The 13,524-nt window shown below is 46.0% G+C and overlaps 1 long non-coding RNA gene across 1 annotated transcript in view; it reads left to right on the top strand.

The window, feature by feature from the left end:
- The window catches only part of LOC122377119, a 28,396-nt gene extending 15,202 nt beyond the window's left edge, over window positions 1–13,194 (top strand). Inside the window, exons 2-3 of the long non-coding RNA XR_006255785.1 lie at window positions 9,721–9,817; window positions 13,137–13,194. This is a non-coding gene — a long non-coding RNA (uncharacterized LOC122377119). The remainder of the gene's footprint in view (window positions 1–9,720; window positions 9,818–13,136) is intronic.
- Window positions 13,195–13,524: the final 330 nt, after the last annotated feature.

Below are 13,524 nucleotides of genomic sequence, written 5' to 3' on the forward strand. Positions count from 1 at the left end.
TTTTCGAGGTTCTGATTACGAATGTTATCTTAGTTTTGAACGAAGATGATGACTCCATGCATTTGGGGTAGATCAGGTCAGGTCAGATCGACCAGTACCTAATAGTGGATGACCACCACCGATTGCTTCCTAGCATGTTATATGAATAAGCAACACAACTACTTCTTAAATGTTCAGATGGGCGCTAAGTTCAAAATCAGCTCCAAAAACTACCCTATCAATTAAAAGCACGTTATGAAAAAGTGAACTAAGGTCATCTTTATTTGAATCAGGGATATCGATTTATTTTAAGTAGGTGATTAACTCGAGCGCACCGGAAGTTTTGTTGCAATCGGCTCCTTTTTGCGCAACTTCTTTGCGAAAGCCCGAGACGGTTCCATCTGACTCCCTTTCCCCTACATGTGCACTGTACAGCTAGTTGTGACGGTAGCCATGGGGCTGAGGCTAGTTTGTAGTTTTGTAGTTAGGTACTGATCCGACGAATCGACTGCGACCATTTTTTTTTTTTTAAACGATCAGACGAACGCTCGGGGCAGTTTTGGCGCGTCCAATCCTTTGAGGGATAAAAAGGTACTAGGATGGGGGCTACTTAAAAACATTGTTGTGCTGGTGTTCCCCGCTCACAGCTAATTGACCTTTAGGTAATTGGCTAATTGGCTTTAGGGAGCTCTTGAAGCGATTTTGTATCTGATGTATTTGTTGGTGTTGCTGACGCCTGCTTCACTGACATAAAAGCTAAAAAAGCATACTCAGCATCGCAAAAAGTGGGGGGGTCGACACCCCCAGTTTTCAGGAGTGGGGGGGTCACGACCCCCCCCCCCGACCCCCCCGTCGGCGACGCCCCTGCATGGGAGTACTTATCATAAAGATATTTCACCGAGCATCAGCATGGACTGTGCAGGCTTATGTGTCTCAATAATCATTTCACTGGCGTCAACATTACATCTCAATCTGACGTAACTACTAACTGACATAAGTGCAACTGACGAATGACGTTACATTCACGCTGACTATTTTGTCGTCAGCATCTGCTGCTAGCCAAATAATTTGTCATTTGCATCACTAAAGTCAGTGGATTAAATATTATCTGTCAATGACGTCACTTGCACAACTACCATCACCAAAATTGTATAAAACGTCACTGTCACCGCTGACGTCACCGTGTGTTACTGATGACGTCACTGACCCCGCTGACGTCAGTGACGTCACTGTCGGCGTCAGCGGCGCCGTCCGCGGCGGCGGTGGTGCCGTATTGATTGTAGGTTGGTGCCAGCGACCGGCAGCGTGCCGGCGACAGCCGACCACGCCTCCGGGCTGCGTCTGACACTGCCGACACCCGACCCGACACTGACACTGACACTCGAGACTGGCAGCCGACACCCGACACTTAGACTGACTGACACAGCTGACAAACTAACACTGACACCGACAGTCACCGGCCGACCACACCTCCGGGCTGGGTCTGACACCGGCGACACTGACACTGACACCAGAGACTGACACCGCCGACACCCGACACCTGACACTGAAAGACACAGCTGATACTGACACTGACTGCTACTGCTGACACCTAAGACTGACACTGACACTGACAGCCGCCGACCAACCACGTCTCCGGGCTGCGTCTGACACCGCCGACACCAGACGCTGACACTGACACCCGACACTCCCAACAATACTGACTCTGACACACGACCCATGACGATGACACTGACACCACCGACACTGACACTGACACTGATATAATATGACACCGTCTGGCTCCTCCCTCCCAAATACCTCCATTTTCCGAGCCAAAACCTTCCACTTAAATGTTTCTTCCTCTCTTTTCTTCCACCTCTTCCACCATTCCCCCACGGTTTCACATCATCTTTCATTCGTCGGCGAGACAAGTACGGTCCACCAGCTCCGATCATTGTGTCAGTCAGAGAGCAGGCAGAACATTTGGCCCAATGGAGCTCTGTCGAACGATCACTAAGCTGGCATGGTTGGAAACACCTGAATGAGGCGACACGGGCCGAGCAAAGATCACTGAATGGGCGATAGGCGGGAATAGCTGCAATTTATTTGTAGCGAACAGGATCTAAGACAGACGTTGTCAGGAGCTACTGAAAGGGGTTAGTCGTGTGTGAGTGCAATTAGAACGAGCAAGCCGATAGAGGGAGAAGATATAAATAGTTTTATTTGTTCACTGGCGTTCCGGTGGAGAAGGGGAGCAAATTTTGCGCCAAAAATGGTCGGCTCGAGCAAAAAAAACATGAAATAATAAAAAAACTGATACATGAGATACCATGCACTAAAGAACTTCAAGACACCTATTTAAAGTTTTGACGAAATTGCCTTTCATGTCACTACCGGTCCCTCAAGATTTCTTTATTCTTCGTACCCTGCATCCCAATGAGGCGAAATTTACGGCCTAGAATGCTTATATTTTTGCGTCTGTATCAAATTATCGTTACTTGTCTGCGTCATCACTCAGTCGATATTCTTATCGCTTTCCGTTTGCGTGTTGCGTTCAAATCACTTCTATTGATGTGGCAGCTAAATTACTGCTCCCGACCTGGCTCCCGACACCACCGTCGTCTAAACAACTGCCTATTTCGTCCACGAATCCGAAAGCAAATACACGTGCCCTGATGGGGCGAGCTCCACCGGTCAGCCTGTCGCACGGCAGCCTACAAGTATGGCCGAGCGGCGATTAACACGCAGCAGTGCGTATTGTGGCGCGGGAAGGACAAATGCGACGCACGCGATGTCACGATTGGCGCGCGGCGCACCAGAATTGGCGGGAACGTCGACAGATGTGCATTTATTAGGCGGACGGCCAATACATACAAGCGAGATTTTTTTTCGTCTTGATAATGTATTGTGGCTAGGAAATCCGTGAGCGTTTTGTTCTTTGTTTGCTATGATAATAATTTGTTTATTTTTTCTGAATAATTTACACCCAGAAACTAGTATGAAATTATTGTTAGGCAATAGGCATTATTATATGTAGTTAGCTAATAACGAACCCCGGTTATTATACCTACATATAGGTACCATGCCCAATCATTTGACGTAAAAAACACAATCGGAGACGCTGAAGCGCGTATGATGATGCGAACTTTGCCAGCATTGGGAGAGTGAATATGAAATGGTTTGAATTTACAAACCAGTGCATTCTGTTTTATTATTTACAAGGATTTATTGAAAATCATAGTAAGGTAGATATTCAAAGTAAAATATCGTTTTATGAAACCCATTCTCGTATAATATTCTGCTTCATGCTTGCACGCTTCAGGGTCAATTTCAGCTGTCGGCAGGCAAACAGCCCTGCCAGCCATTGATGCTATTATCCGACGAATTACGGAAGCGCCTGGCACTGCCAACACATAGCCCCAGTGAACTCCACTAAACATCGCCATTCTGCTGGACCGAGCGACAGCAGGCTCACGGCGCTGTGCTGACACTACGAGATGCAATGCGGCCTTTGTCCGCGACCGATGTGCCGCTGGCATACGTCCCGCAGCAGAGACACGGCGCGCGTTTACAAACACCTGTAAACACTGGTCCTGAACGACTGCTCCTGTGTCATCAACAAAGGAGTGGTATTGGCCTCGGCGCACGCTTTAGTGGAGCCGAAACGACGACTGTTGGCGAACAAATGCAGGAGAATGGGCCCACGGAAGGGTCTTTGTGGCAATACTCTCCCTTTTTATGTAATGTAATCAACGTTGAGGGGACATTTTAGATATCTGAGTATTATTTCTGGAAGGGTTATTTAGGCAGAAGCCAGAAGCCAGCCGTCTGCTCCAGGCGTCAATTCCGTTAGAAACCATGAGCACGCGACCCCTCACCATAAAGGCATGCGGTCGCCGAACATGAACCACATTAGGGAGTCCATCGCATGACCGCCAACCACTGTATTATGGAGGCGACTCTTTGAGGCAGGGCCATTTTGCGCCGCGTCTCTTGTTGGTCCGGCAGAATATTTCAAGCTCTCTTTTCATTGGTTCTTTCGTTTTAGTTTGAGATATAGCATCATTCCAGTGCATGTTGCGCATTGCATAGTGTATCACGTATCATATCGACGTACAAGATCTAAAATAAAAGCTGACTTCAGGGTAGGTACTTATATATTTCAAAAGTTGGTATTATTATAAGCCACACTTCGGAGTCGATCGATTTCAAAAGTTATTTTTCGCGAAAATACGTCGCTGTTTCTAAACTAATTTATCTTTATGCACATATTGTATTATCCACAGATAACAGTAGTACTGGATTGGAAACAGGATTCCGGTGGCTGCAGTAAGAGGCCGAAAACAGAACCGAATATTTCGTGCCCAGACTTCGATATCTCCTCTCACAGGCAACAAAAAATATTGGTTTATGTGATTGTGAATGAAACTTATAAAGAAGCAATCTAGCCGTGCTCGTGTTTATTGTTGCGTTTTTGCATAATGGCAACTTATTTTACTAAACGTTGCTGGTTAAACTTTCCTCACCGTGGTGAGGGAACGTCGTATGCCACTGATTTGATTATAATGATTTCTCACTCTCATCAACAAAGAAATTGTACATGGAGTTTGATCTCTTTATTTACATGCTAACCGACACCAGTCCTGTCACAACGAACCATCCAAAGGTCACAATTCAAACAAACGTCACAAAACACCCCTTCAAATGTCACTTTGCTTCGCCTGCCCTCCCAATTTCATCAGCGACCTTACTTCCCCGCCTTACATCTTCTTGACCCTGCTGAGCTTTGGCCTCTTGTCGCTCCTCGATCGGGTTGCACCAGTGGCTGGGGTGTCTGCTTCCTGACTTTCGATGGACAGCACTGTCTGTCTCACTTATCAGTTACCATGTTTCCACACTTTCCAGCGAATCGATTGAAAACCTTCGCATACATCTCTGGAAGGAGGCTCCTAAGGACGTCGTGGCTATAATTGCAAACGAATTCCGGTCAGTTCGACATCCCGTTTTACGACTATCTTCGTCACTTCTGCGTCACTTCTTGGTTGATCGCGGACCAGCAGCTGGTTCCTGTTAGCTTCCGTCTTCGGCAGTTGCCTCCAAATATGGCAGATCCTCACGGTGAGGTCGATGTTTTCCTCGTCTTTCTCCAGTCGTACCTCCAGCGGCGTAGCACCATTATATGTAGATTTGCAGGCTAGCGGAGGCACCGTACTTGTTACGCCTGGTGGCCGAGCGTGCCAAGGCGCCGGAGCTGTGTCCCAGGGAGGCCTTGGCGCTGTCATCCAGGTCCTCCATTTCAGTGGATTTCGCCACCGCGGCCACTAGCTCCTGGATGACAAGAGCACCATCCTGCTGTCACTCCTGCCGTGATGGTGCCATTCGGGCGGAGGCGTCGGCGGGGCTGAAACGTGACCAGTGACCACCATCTGAGGCCCTTAGTTCGGAGTACCGCCTCGTCCTCCAGGAACTGTCGGACACTCGACCAGTTGTAGTTGCCACCTGATAGCTGATATTGTCATTCGTGAAGAACGTATCGGTCCGGCCCTTCATAACATGCTTCTGGTGTGAGTGGCGTGCCGATGCTATGGCTAGTTTCGCTGGCCGCTCGTGCACAGGGGGCATCGCGTAATCCACGCTGGTCAATACTGACAGGACTGCGCCGCTCTTGAGCCGACGGCGCGGTCTCTGCATGCCGGTGCGAAATGACCGATCATCTTCGAAATCTTTCTTTCTGAAATGCAGCTCACACACAGCGGAATAGTCCTGATCCCACTCAGCCCGGTCACGGTGACCCATGGCGCCAACCCACTGAGCCCGTAGAGGTGTTTCGGTGAGAAAAGCGAATAGGTGGCATGTGAGACATCTCCTGTTTTAATCTTTTGTTCCTCTTGGTTCGTTGGGTTGTAGCCAGAACGGCAGTTTTTACCGCTCATTCCCCTCCTCCATTGTTGATGTACTTATACGTTAAGGCTTTGCACCGCAATTTTTTCAAAAGAAAACACCACGCATTGTGCCCTCTAAATTATCAAATTGAAAGTGAAATACTTCAATTCTTTTAGCAAATGAAAGTAACATTGGTAGCTTCGATTTTAAATGCAAACGACAAAACACAAAAATGACGATTTTTGCCGCCCATACACAACACACAAATTATCCACCCAGCAGCACGCGAGAATTCCATTTTGGCGCCGTCGCATAAAAACATTCGGCCTCTTACTGCAACTGCCAATATTCTGTTTCCAATCCAGTACTACTGTTATCTGTGTATTATCCTATGTGAAGATAAATGCGCAGGGTTGTAACGAACAAACAACACTTCCCTCCGATTTTAGTCCAATATTTTAAGGAAGGAACATATGCAGTGACCCCCCATGGGAGCTTGGTGTCAACTAATGGTGGTCTGTTTTCACACGTGTACCTAATTATGACCAAAGTGTTGAAATGCGCTGTAACTTCTTGATCCGGTAATGATGCACGCAACATCTTTACCGGTAAAACCATATGGACAATTGTTTATGCTTTATGGCTCGTTTTATGTGTTCTTATGCTTCATATCATATGTAAATGCGATGTATTTTGAGTAAATCTTTCTCCCGTCTACTAACATTTGTTGAATGTGAGCATTTCCGCCAAATGAAGACTCATAAATTCCTTCCTCGGTAGCGGCGGGGAAGAACTTGCACAGGCTTCCCAATCTGGTTGATTTACATAGAGCACATAACGGCCATAAACATTAAACCTAACGACATTCAGGATAAACGACACAGATAGGCAAATTTCGCTTCGGTATTTCGTAGTTCTCGCATCACAAACTCCGTATCCGTTCAGTTTCAGACAGATTAGATCAAACGGAGAGTAAAACGGCATGGCAGAATTTCGTTTCGTTTGAAATGGAGTGCCGGCGCCGGCTAAGGTTCTGTTTGAAATTGTGCTGCCGTTTTCAGGGCCCATGTGAGACGTATTTTAGTGGTGGCGGGATCGGGTGTGCCCTGTGAACGGGTCTTTACATGTGGAGACCTTAGACGTGAGGTGATTGAACTAGGAGTAAGCGCAATGGCGCAACATGGTCAGCGATATAAATGTTTCGCTGGTTATTTGTTGTGGTTGTTGTTTGATTTGTCCACGACGACTCGTTGGAGTGGTGTTGAGAAACTTTGCTCCCAATTTGAGGCCACTTTCAAAAACAGTTAATTGAAACACTGTGACAATTTCTGCTTGTCACTAAAAATATCAGATTCATTCTGCTGCATAAACGATACACAAAGACATGTAACTCTAATTCCCGTCATCTAGCCGATCTAGCCCATCTTGAGTCTAACTACATTCTCTATGCCTCCTCTGCGCCAAATTCGCTTCGCATTTACCAACACTGTTCAGCATTTTGCAGTTCCAGTGCCACAAAAGCCATCACCACCGACTGTCACTGCCACCCAACACCATTTCCGCTAAGAAAGAGTTTACCGTCGGTCCCCGTTCGGCACAATGCGAGCCGCTGTGTGCGGCCGACCTCCCAGGCGGCGCGTTTGCTTGCGCAAAAGCGCAGGTTTGTTTTGAGGACAGCGTTCTGATCGGAGTCGTTTGTAAATACGTGCCCAGATGGGCCCGTGCAGAGCTCTGGCACCGGCGCGACGCTGCGATGGCAGGTGTGTTAGGATGAAAGAGACGCGGAAATGGGTTTATATAATGTGCACAGATGTGTAATATGCATTGTAGTTGGGCGCTAATGTGTAAATATTGATCTCGTCCTGTTTGCAAAAGACAGACAAGCTTTGAGGAAGCGTAGCAAAATATATATACTTTTTATTAAGTAGCTATGTTTCAGTGGACAATTTATACAATTTCCGCACTGCTATCGCGGTCCAAATTATCAGCCAAACTGAAACATCCAAATAAAATTAATCAAAAACTTACTGAAGTAATCTAATACGCCACATCGCTGTCTCTCACCACTGATATTCACAAGCCACCACCCGGATCTCCAATTCACAGGATCTAGTTTTCCAGAGAGCAGATTGACTCTCTGTACCCACACGTCGTATCACAGTTACGACGCGACCGTTAACCAGCGAACCTGATTCAAACTGACGAATGTTATTCAGGGAGAAAGTCATTTCGGGGCGGGAGTTTATGCTTGTCCCGGCGGAAACTAGCGCTAGACTGGCGGCGGTGCCACGTCGAAGCCCAAACTGGGCGGGGAATTGACGGCAACTAAAAACGGACGTGACATCGTCCGAGCGCCCGGACAAATTTGTGTCAAGTTGGGCAGGAAATCGGTGCTTAGATCAAGAAAGTTTGTAAACTATGTTCGCGCTTGAGCGTTGGGAATTTCGCTTTACTAGCGACTTGGTCCAGTGAAGCGAAACCGTGTTTGGTTTGACTAGGAAACACAAAACTTTATTCTGTGGATATTTATCATGAATAAAAGTTGTATTCATGTAGAATGTATGAAAACATTTATCGCTTGTCTTTTCAGGTCTGCATGACGTTAGGAAATGAAGCGATTCCGCCATCCTTGTAGGTGCCTCACGATTCACTGAACAATGCAGCACGTGCTAATTATCCAGTGATCATTTTGTAACCGAAAGTCACCGTACCTGACCTTATATGGTACATCAGTGTGGTGACCATTGTCCATCTTTACTCAAGATTAGAGTAAAAATGTGACTCGGGACGCAGTACGCGAAACATTCGCGCGTTATTCTGCGTAGCACGCACTCTCCTAACGCACGCCCTCGGGTCATTAGTGAATCTACCGCGGGCCCCGCATCCTAACGTCTCTCCGCTAGCGAGGCGGGGCCGAACCGCCGAGAGCGCAACATCCATCGCCCCCCACAGAAACGACATCTTCCTTCCTCTCTTCTGCGCACCCTCATCGGCCACCTCTCATCGATGTTCCCTGGGGGAGGGACTTTCCCGTCGCATGGGGTCACCGCGGACGACAGAGACCCCCTCTCCTGACCCCCCCCCCGACCATCGGCGATCGCCCATCCCGATAGAGCAAAAGAGGAGACGGTGGCCCACCGACCGCACCAGCTGCCAAACGACATCCATTATTTCTTGTTCTGCCACCGGCTAGCGTTCCCTCCACTGCTGACCGACGAAGACGGAACAATCGATTAGCGACCCAAACGGCACATCCAATTGAGTCGACTTTTGCGTGACAGGCCTATGGCCGTACGACCGTATGGACAGTGACCAGGAAGTGTCTGCGAGGTCGGCTGAAGTTCCCAGGGACTCGGGGAGTTTCACTGGGGAGGAGGGGAGGGGAGGGGGAGGGCTCTTCACTGAGGCCGCTAAGGAGGAGGGGTCTTAGTAATGAAGCCACTCGAATCGCGAGAAATGTGGTTCGTGGCTGAACTTTCGCGGTTGATGCAAAAAGAATGACTTCTCAAAAGTGCGTTTTAGTTAGTTTTCAATGCGCACAAAATTCTGTTTGATCACGACCGTGAGTTTTTTTTATAATGAATCACATACTGATTCAGGAATAGAACGAATGATAGGATATAAGGCATTGTATGTGGCCGTCTAATGTTAGCGCGTCAGTTTTGTTTGACGTGCATTCTCTTGTATAGAACCTTGTCAAAAAAAAAAAAAATGTAGAGCTGCCTCGTAATTAGGGTGCAAAACCAATTACCGACGTGTGCTGTCCACTTTTACAGATGCAGATCACAGATGCAGACTCCGGCTAGACAATTGCAGAAAGGCTGCTTCCCGTTATTACGGCGTAAGCTCAGTCACTGACGCATAATCTTTTTTCAGATGGAGACTCTGGTCAGACGAATGCAGAGCGCTGATGCCGGCGTGCCGGTGAGATGTCAGAAGCTCTTTTTGACCACCATCCCATCGGCCTTCATGGGTGAGTCAATGTACATGTCTCGCGAGATTAACCCTATTAGTGGCAGGGGGGGGGGGGGGGTTGTTTTTATCCACCCCTCAGGTTTTTCGAGAATATCTCCGAAACCGCTGAAGCTACGATGCTGAAATTTTCTGACTTTTCCTAAAACTAAATTGGGCTTATTCCCTGAAAATTTCAAGTTCATAACTTTACCAGGGGCGGCTCCAGAGCACTGGGAATTGGGGGTCCTATTCGTGAAGCGAGTCATTTGGGCGAAGATCACGATGCTGCACCAGTTTTACGAACAGTGAATGAAAGGTATACATGTGATAACATATACAGTTATTGTGCATCCTCTTTTGACACGTTTTTGCTATAATAGGCGGATCCAGGCGTCCAAAAAGGGGGGTTATGTTTTACCTCCCAACATAGGTGCCCTGACACCGCCTATGCATGACCAATACAATTGTAGTCGTTCTCTCATAAGAAAATTGTAACATAACAAGACCATTACCACCCTTTTTAGAAACAGTACCAACAAAAACCTTATTTACTATACTTTTTGTGTACCCCCAATCTCAATGATCTGTATCCGCCTATGATTTTTGAAAATGCATATTTTTAGGATCCATGTGAATTCCTGGTTCATTCTCTATCGATCGGCAAAAGTTGCGTTAGGATTGGTTCAGAAACCTGGCCGTGATAAACAGTCTAAAATGTATCTGCAATTTGCCCGTTTTTACCCCCCTCTACCCCCCCCCCTGTTGACATATTTTAATTTTTATTTTTTAGAAATGTAGATCACGTTGAGCGAAATCGAATGCCGTTTGAATTTTGAAAATCGGCCCGTTAGATCTCGAGATATCAAGGGGGGGTCGTAAACAGCCCCCCCCCCCCTGCCACTAATAGGGGTATACCAGGAGCCTGCCACTAATAGGGTTAAGCGGTAGGTTTTGCACTTTTACATTTCCGGTTATATCTCAGAAACTAATCGATCTACGATGAAGCCATTTTACACGATCATGGCCGGCTTGTTACCCAACAAGTCGATCGCATCTTCAACACTTAAAAGCTTAAGACGACGAAGATATAGCCTGAAGTACACTAAATTTTCTAGATGCAAAACCTACCGTTAACACCCGCGAGACCTGTACATCTCTAAGCATCTGACCTGGTGATTTAATTCACCTTTTAAAACAGCCTGCGGGATCCATATATCTATCAAACAAAATATACGGCTCGAGTATATCAACAAAATATACGGCGCACTAGATATTAAGACGAATTTTTATGAGTTGCATGAGTATGAACTGTTAACCCGCGCGGGGCTGGGGTCTCCAGCCGAACGCGCGGGGCTGGGGGGGGGTAAATTTTACCCCCCTGTTATCTCCCGAACTAATGGTCCGATTTGGAAAATTCAAACGCCAATCGAAAGCTCTCATCACGAACTACTAAAAACATGTACTTAATTTAAAGTTTGAGGTCAAGGTCAAGGTCAGGTCAAGGGTACAAATTGCAAGTTTCTACAGTATCGGCCTTGCACCGTAGTTGCCGAAGAATGGAGTCATGGACTGAGACTGATCGCCCAAAACGTGTTCTTAGGCTACCAAGACAATATTCGTTGCATACAATATCATTCAGAGGTCAAGGTCAAGGTCAGGTCAGGTCAGGTCAGGTCAGGTCACCAAAAAACAAAATATAGAAAAGGGCATGTGCGACACATGTTTTATGGGTCATTTTACTCATAGAATTCAATAGGCACACTCAATAAGTGATATGGACCACCTCTGGATGAATTTCAGGTCGAGGTCAGGTCAAGGTCAGGTCAAGTGAGGTCAAATTTTGAAGTTGGTTGTTAAGGCCTAAAAAGGTGTCTATCTGATGCAGTTTTTCACGGCGAATCGAATGGTGCTATTTTGGTTTCCGTACGAGGTCTAGAACTTTCAAAAAAGTCATTTTTCAAAAATTTTGTGTGTCGTGACGTCATACAATTTTGAATAACTCCCACATTTTTGAACCGATTCTTCTAAAATTTGGTATGTAGGTGCACATAGACCACTTCTCTGACATATATTCCGGTTTTTTCGATAGACTCAAAATTTTGGATTTTATAATGATTTTCCCAAAAAAATCAGTTTTTTGGAAAAATTTAGGCCAAAATCCAAAATTTTCAAAAAACCGAGATAGCCATTTGATAGACAAAGTGAAATTACGTATAACCTTTTTTTGTTACGTCTTGATTCCTTTAAAAATGAAGATGTTAGCGGCGTTTGAACTTTTGCCGTTTTTGAGGCGAAAATGGCGAACATGACGTCACTAAAACGTCAATTTCTCAAAAATTTTCCAACGGATTTCGCTCAAATTTTCAGGGAACGTGTCAAATTGATGTAAGAAAAGGTACTGAAAGTTTGGCGGCGCTGCGCGCCGCCGTTTTTGAGATATCGCAAAAATTCTCGAGGGGGGGTAAAATTTACCCCCCCCAGCCCCGCGCGGGTTAATGATGCCCAGTTTAAAAATCCCATGGAGGTTTGTTAACTTCATATTGGTCTGCTGTTTGCTTGACATTCGTTTGTCTTTCGTACTAACAAGGACACTGTCTTTCCATGGAAACTATTAGTATTGACATGTGTCAGCTATTTTTAGTTATAACAATGTAGGCTGGCTCAATGGTGCTAAAGAAACCTGTAGATGATGCAACTGGTTAGGTTGGCGATGAAATGGACTCAATAACTAACGACAGCAACAATGGGTGGTGGGCTCGATACTCCGGCCAACTTGCCAACTATTTTTGGCTCCTCCTGGGGCTGTCTTTCAAAGTGAGCTCATTCACATTCCAGTTGCCATTGACAGAAATGGCATAAGCGAGTCATTTAGTGCCTCTCAGTTATTCGTTATCACTAGCATTACCATATCTCAAGGTACAGGCTGTTTGAAAATCAGACAAACACTATTCGTTAGCATTGTGTTTTCTATTGAAAAACAACCGGAGCAGTTTGAAGTTAGGGTATCTCAAGGTACGCATAAGTCAGTGGTGATTGCCCTTATGCTAACAGAGCGCAGGTTACGCAGGCATTCAATTTTACTGCTCCCAGTCGTGGCTAGTGGTAGTTATTCGCGCACGTCACGTCAATGAACTTTGGATTTCCCATGAAAACGGTGACTTGTGGTAAATGCTCCAAAATTGTTCTCCAATAATTATCACTAATCAGCGCCGATATGCCAGCAATGAATAACTCATAGTTGAACGCTTGCAAGCCTCTTTTTTTGTATGCGAGGATAGGTCGATTGGATATGCGAATAGTTATGAAGATTTGGGAATAAATGTGTTTTCGTGTTGCAGGGTACGACCTCATCGAATGGCTGATGGAGAATCTTCCCATAGACGACTCTGGTAAGTACTGACAAATATTATATTTATGCAATAGATACGGACGCCTACATATCTTACATTTTCGGAAGCACTTGGTTAGGTTCCTTGCCGATAAGTTCCTTGTTTGCTATATTCGCCTTGCATCAATAGACATTAGTCTTTATTCGATGTCGGCACACATATCATCCAATAGTTGTATCTTTCATCAAGATTATAAGCACGTTGAGTTTCAAAAGCTGAATTGAATAGAAACCAGCCGGATGAGAGATTCGCGGTACAAGGAGAAATATTTGCAATGATGTTTCAATCGCTGACACATTTTTTTTCTATGCTTTCTTATTTTATCGAGCTATTGGCG

The sequence above is a fragment of the Amphibalanus amphitrite genome, unplaced genomic scaffold (assembly GCF_019059575.1).
Source record: "Amphibalanus amphitrite isolate SeventyFive unplaced genomic scaffold, NRLGWU_Aamphi_draft 002537F_arrow, whole genome shotgun sequence".
NCBI classification, from domain to species: domain Eukaryota; kingdom Metazoa; phylum Arthropoda; class Thecostraca; order Balanomorpha; family Balanidae; genus Amphibalanus; species Amphibalanus amphitrite.